This window comes from Octopus bimaculoides, chromosome 8 (assembly GCF_001194135.2).
Source record: "Octopus bimaculoides isolate UCB-OBI-ISO-001 chromosome 8, ASM119413v2, whole genome shotgun sequence".
NCBI classification, from domain to species: Eukaryota; Metazoa; Mollusca; class Cephalopoda; order Octopoda; family Octopodidae; genus Octopus; species Octopus bimaculoides.
Window position 1 is genome coordinate 66,770,020 of NC_068988.1, and position 7,389 is coordinate 66,777,408.

General features: G+C 36.4%; 1 protein-coding gene across 1 annotated transcript in view; it reads right to left on the bottom strand.

The window, feature by feature from the left end:
- LOC106867808 (atrial natriuretic peptide receptor 1) overlaps positions 1 to 7,389 on the bottom strand; it is a 900,438-nt gene that overhangs the window by 45,887 nt on the left and 847,162 nt on the right. The window lies entirely within an intron of this gene.

A 7,389-nucleotide genomic window follows, 5' to 3' on the forward strand; every position in this document is an offset into this window, starting at 1 on the left:
TTCTATCAGTCTATTTTGCCGAACCACTAAGTTACGGGGACGTAAACACACCATCAGTTGTCAAGCGATGTTGGGGGGACAAACACAGACACACAAACATACATACACACATATATATATATATATATATATATATATATATACATATATATGACGGGCTTCTTTCAGTTTCCGTCCACCAAATCCACTCACAAGGCTTTGGTCGGCCCGAGTCTATAGTAGAAGACACTTGCCCAAGGTGCCACGCAGTGGGACTGAACCTGGAACCATGTGGTTGGTAAGCAAGCTGCTTACCACACAACCACTCCTACGCCTATGAGATGATGAAAAAATTGAAAAGTTTTGTGCTGAAGTGATCATGCAGTATCCAGAGCTTGATGAATTTTCTTCAAGGAACAAAATATTTATTTATGGAAATGATCATAGTGGATCATCTCTCTTGGAACATCGTAAAATATTCAGTGAAATGCAACCAGAAGTTCGTCGTATGTATCGATACACGAAAAATGGAAGCAATCTGAACAAAATTAAGTGACGCTGGTTTTGCGAATGAGAAAGACTAGATCGCTTGTTTGCAAATGCTGAGTAAGGCGCGGGAGTGGCTGTGTGGTAAGTAGCTTGCTTACCAACCACATGGTACCTGCGTGGCACCTTGGGCAAGTGACTTTTACTATAGCCTCGGGCCGACCAAAGCCTTGTGAGTGGATTTGGTAGAGGGAAACTGAAAGAAGCCTGTCGTGTATATATGTATCTGTGTGTATATGTTTGTGTGTCTGTGTTTGTCCCCTCAACATCGCTTGACAACCAATGCTGGGGTGTTTACGTCCCCGTAACCTAGCGGTTCGGCAAAAAAAAACTGATAGAATAAGTACTAGGCTTACAAAGAATAAGTCCTGGGGTCGATTTGCTCGACTAAAGGCGGTGCTCCAGCATGGCCGCAGTCAAATGACTGAAACAAGTAAAAAAGTAAAAGACTAATTGCTCAAGCTACTTTCATTGTTTCCAACCAGTTCTTGTGAAGCTGAAAGATCTTTTAGCACTCTGCGGAGACTCAAAACTTGGCTGCGATCGACCATGACTCAGCAAAGGTTGAATCATATTCTAATATGCCACGTTCACAGAGATGTTTTGAAAAAGATTAGGTGTGAAGAAGTTGCTAAATTATTTATTGACAGCAATGATGCAAAATATAATACATTTAGAAAGTTCTAAAAGTCAATAAATTTACTTGCTCTTTTTTAGTTTATTTGATATAGTAAATTCTTTTTAAGCTTATTTCTTTTTATACCTGAACTTCATTTTGAATGTATAAAATTTAATTAGCCTAATATTTTACGTATGTGATAGGGTCCGGGAAAGGCACCATAAGAATCAACAAATGTTGGTTCCCCCCACCACCACCACCACCACTATATATTTTCAAGGCAACAGAGACGCCTGTGTTCGGCACACACACCAGAATATATATACCCAAACGTGACAAAGCTGAATTTGTCCAACAATATCCATACAAACTGGAATCAATTAATAATGGACGTTGTTGAAACTGGAAAAAAAAAAGAAGAAAAAATGAAGAATAGAGTCGATTAATATTGCAACAGCAACAAATTACATTTTCTAATCTTTCTAATAATGCTGAAAGGGGTTTTTAGTAAAACGAGCGGACATGTGTAACATATTCCACTATGTTATTCCACCGCTTCTCATACATTGCGGTAGTGGAATGGTTATAATAGTCACGAGGCCTATAGCGATGCAATTTATAGGTTTCGCTGACATCTTTATAATTAGTGTTCAAATTACGTTTCTCTAATTAAACCTGAAGTTACTTTTTATTTGAATTTTTCCTTTTATATAATTTGCGTATATTTTTGAAGGTGGCGGGCAGCTAGAGAAAGTGGCTGTAACTATAGAAACATAACTTGTCTCGTGTGATATAATAACTGAATTTTGGGTAGAAATATTCTATTTCAGTGTTGATATTTACTGTGTCTGGTTGTATGGTTTATTTGAGAGGGAATGTCAATAGACATAATGGACAACAGTAGTTAGCATGGTGGTGATGAATGACACATAGACAATAGATGAGAGTGGTATACCGACGATGCGAGGAGAGGTGGGTGCATGTTGAGAGAAAGAGAGAGAGTAATATAATATATATATATGAACAAGTGCGAGTGTGACAGACAGAGGCAAGAGAGAGAGAGAGAAAAAATGTGTATGTGAGACAGCGTTAGAGAACAGGCGAGGGAGGTGTGTGTGTACATATACACATAGAGAAAGAGAGAGATAGACATGGAGCGATAGATACAAAATGAGAAATAGAGCGAACGGGAGAAAGAATTGAGATGAGAGAGAGAAAAGGCTGGATAAGACGCAGCGTAGGCGGGAAATGAATGGTAACTTTAAAAAGTTGAATTGGAGTGCACGGTGACTTGGTTGACGATATATAGAAAACGAATAAAAACCAAAACATAGTTAACCCTTATTTTACCTACTATATAAATAGTATATGAATTATTAGCCAATTAAAATTACCTTGGTTACAAAAATACTAACACAAATCTAATTAAATAAATAGCACTGTTGTCAGAAGGGTTATGATATACAGATATAAAACCTAGCTTGGTCTAGACGGAATTTGGATCACACACGCACGCACATACACACACACATATTTTAGTAAAATATCATTTACCAGAGATAGTATTCAAACTTTGTGTATTATGAGTATTTATAGACATATTCGTAACCCTTTTTTATTTCAATAACCAGCAAGGGACCACGTCGACTAGATCGACTTGATGTTGATTAATTGTCTATAAAATACTTAGTTTATTAGATACTAGCAGAGGCACCCGGCGTTGCCTTGGAATGAAATTGTTCCTTATAGAGGGATACATTTTATTCTCCAATTGGGAAATCACTTCTGAATTCATTATACAACAACAACAACAATAATAATAATAAAAATAATAATAATAAGACCAGATATAGTTATCAAAGATCATGAAGGAAAAAAATGCTTTCTAATTGATGTATCAATACCAGCAGATGACAACGTTTCCCTAAAAGAAATGGAGAAACTTTCCAAATACAAAGACCTGAAAATAGAGATAACTCGAATGTGGAATCTAAAAACAGAAACAATTCCTATCATAGGTTTAATAAAAAAATATTCAGACAAATACATAACAAAAACACCAGGACTTACAAATATATATAACATACAGAAAATTGCACTACTGGGCACTGCACACATCCTATGCAAAACACTTTCAATACAGTAACCATAAAAGCATCACAGCAAACCACAGCACATACCCAAGGCACACAGAGCTGCGCTCGGTAGTGAAGTGAAAGCACATTATAAAAATAAAACAACTGAATAATAATAATAATAATAATAAATGAAAATACAAAGTTTACCAATTTTATGAAGGGAGATAAATTCTATCACATATGTTGAAGGAAATTTCGTATCTGTTTTTTTTTTTATACCAAAGTGATATCCATCTTGGCCAAATACACAGATTAATGGATACTGGAGTGCATCATAAGATTGGTGGGTTGCATTTATCTGTTGAAACTTATTTCCTCTTCCTTGAATAATAATATCTCTCTTCCCATACTTGTCACCTGTAATAATTGCTGCTACTTCATTTGCAGCAGGGGCATTGTAGTGGCCTCTGTGCTCAGCCATAGGTGTTTTGTCTGCATCAGTAACTATCTTGTATTCAGTGGGTGGTGCAGATTCCAGTGCATGCTTGAAGCTTCTGATATAGCTATTGTTTGCATGCATCATACCCTGCAGATCAAAGATTAACTCTTCTTTCAAATTTGGAAGGTTAAATGACCATTGCAAAGCCTACTCCTTGTAATTTACCATAAAATATAGCTGTAAAAACTGAGGATTTTGCCTTCAGTTCGCAACAAGGATCCAATACAATGGTATACTTGACCTTCATATTTAAAAGTTGGCTTCATGTTCTCTCCTCTCATAATATTGCTAACAAAGCAAGGTGGCAAGCTGGCGGAAATGTAAGTACACCAGGCGAAATGCTTAGTGGTATTTTGTCTTTACATTCTGAGTTCAAATTCCACTAAGGTTGACTTTGCCTTTCATCCTTTTGGGGTCGATATATTAAGTACCAGTTGCGCACTGGGTCAATCTAATCGACTGGCCCCTCCCCCAAAATTTTGGGCCTTGTGCCTAGAGTAGAAAAGAATATTGCTACTGAAGGAGGTAATTTGGAAAGCAGAATTAGAATTCCTAATGTTTTTCAAGAAGTGCATGCTCCTTGGTGTGTTTCCTAAAAGCAATGCTTTCAAAGTATCTAGGGGCATGCCAAACTTTGGTAAAATAACCGTTCCTCCACCACAACACAATGTGGTGGTTTTTCTTTCCCATTTATTTCTTTTACAAAAACTGCACTCTTTTAACATTGCTCCAATATCAACCAATTTCTCTGTAGAATAATCCTGTTTTGGATCATGGTTGAAAGCTGATCTTTTCCAAGTCCCCTTAAAAGGTACAACCCTTTTGTCAAACATATTCAGCTCATCTTGTTGATGACGCTTACATCTTTCCTCTGAGGATTAGCATAATATTGCAGCAGCTGTTTGCTCCTGGTTTTCCCATTGATTTCTCACTGACTTATTTTCTCATTAGCAACTCAGGCAGCTTGTCTTTGTCTTGCATTCTTTAAACGTTTTTCTCTTTCCTCTTTTGACTCTTGGCTCTTGCAGATTGCATTTTGTTGATGTAATTGTTCTAACCATTTGTCCCTTGCTTCTTGTGACTCAACTACAACCATTTGTATTAATTTCCAGTTTTGGCACGAGGCCAGCAATTTTGAAGGAGGGTGGGGGTAAGTCAATTACATTGAGCCCTTTGCTAAACTGGTACTTATTTTATTGATCCTGAAAAGATGAAAGGCAAAGCTGATCTCGACAAAATTTGAACCCTGAACGTTAAGACAGATGAAATACCACTAAGCATTTCGTCCAGCATACTAATGATTCTGCCAGCTCACTGCCTTACTACAGCTACTAGTATTTACTACTGCACAATGTAGTCCTAGATACACTTTGTCTGAATAAGAGATGGAACAGTACAGCTGGGACATCTTTTATTGAAAGCCTACTGGATCAGAACTCAGGGTTAATCAATAACTATAACCACAAATGTTTACCACTATATTATATATGAGATAATGTACTCTTAGATACACTGTGTCTGAATGAATGATAGGATGGTCATGGCTGGATCATAGGTCTTCTGGCTCAGAGATGACCCCAGGGTTCATAGACAACAATAGCAGCCAATCTGAAGATTGATGACACCAGTCACATGTTATGGTCTTTAAGTCTAATTGAAGATTATTTCTGATGATTTTTGTCTGTTATGTGTACTTATTTTTTGTCTTCCTATTAAGTATTATTGATCTTTACTGAAATATAATGTTAACTTATCTGATCTGTTGACTTAATTGATCCGTTGACTTAATTGATCTGTTGAACAGGGACTTAACATGGAATTTTTCCCAAACAAATATTTACATTCCATACAAATAAATTTTCCTTCAGCGAGACACAAGGCCACATTGTTGTTGTGATATAGCCATGGGTTAGATTTGATTGTGCAGACCTCCATCATAGAAGAAGACAGATAAACTATTTGAAATACAGGCATATCTCAACTTACTTTGTTTCAAATTACATCTTTTTTGACTTTACATTGTCTTCTTTTTTACTTTTTAAGAAAAGAAAGGAAAAAATAAACCTCAACTCTTCAATTGATTTATCTGACTTTACGTTGGTCTCAGCAAACATAGTTAAAAGCATAAAAATAAAAATAAAAAAAAATCTAAAAATTAATACTGAAGTGGAAAATTGAATAAAAATGCTTGTGAAAATATGTACAAATGGTTTATTAAAACAAATATTAGCTTATAAATCTTTTAAAATGTTTTTTAGTGTTATGTAATTTTTCGAGTAAAATCACATGTCCTGAAACCAGTTAAGGTATGCCTCTATTTGCCTACTGTTTCCTGAAAGTCCTCCTACTGCATAGAGATTCCGTTGATGGCTCAACAAAGCAACATTTTACAGTGAGGTACAGAGGGACAGAATCAACTTCTTTATATTATTTAATTCTTTAGTGGCCACAGTGGGCTAAACATAGATGGGAAAAACAAGGACAGACAAAGGATTAAGTCGATTACATCAACCCCAGTGCGTAACTGGTACTTATTTAATTGACCCCGAAAGGATGAAAGGCAAAGTTGACCTCAGCGGAATCTGAACTCAGAACGAAATACCGCTAAACATTTTTCCTGGCATGCTAACGATTCTGCCAGCTCACCACCCTTCTTTATATTATTGGCACTTATTTAAGGATACAGAAGTTCCCTTTCTAGCCATGCTGTTTCAAGTTCGGTGAGCATAGGAAGAGTTTTTGGTTTTAGTCCCCAAATTTAAGTTATACATTTTCCCAGGTCATTATATTTGGATAATTTCTCTCCTTCATTAAGAGCAGCATTATAAACTGTTGGGATTGACACATCATTTAGGAGGGATTTCTTTCCTTGATGATCTTTGATGACAATATCTAGTCAATTAGCCTCCATCTCTCTATATGTGTGGATTGGCATATTCCAGAATTTGGCTGTTTCAACATACTCAGAGGCCTTGTCTGTTGTACACACTGTGTATTTTAATTTACTAATTCATCATCATTATTAATATTATTGGTAGGTTTAGGCATGATTGTATGCCTCCAGGTTCAATTCCACTGCATAACTCTTGGACAAGTATTGTCTACATTTGCAACAAGTTGATCACTATTTTGTCAGACAAATTTGAGAAATAGAAGATGAACAAGAGCTCATCATGTATGTATTACGCACACACACACACACACATACACACACACACACACACATATGTGTACGTGTGTGTGAGTACATATATAAGTGTATGTATGTATATATATATATATATATATAAACATACATAAATGTAGATATATAATTGTGTATGGAACAGCCATGTTGAAGTGGCAACAAACATTACTTTCCAGTATTGTTACTACTTGCATTTCTTATAGAGATTTTAGAACTAGCTACTTTGCTTGTTGCAAGATCAGTGGCCAAATGTCGCTTATTCTTCTATATATTAAGGCTAAAATGAATGACTGCCATGTCTAGCAGAATGGTGTCCAGTACTGAGGAAGGGAAAACCCCTGAAACCAGACTGGTTTACTGGTCCTATCAAACTGCTAGATGGTAGGGGTTCGCTTCCTGTCAATAACCAGCTGGAGAAGATATTTTCCTGGAGCTAACGTAGTTCCATATGGAACAGCCATGTTGAAGTTGCCACGAACAT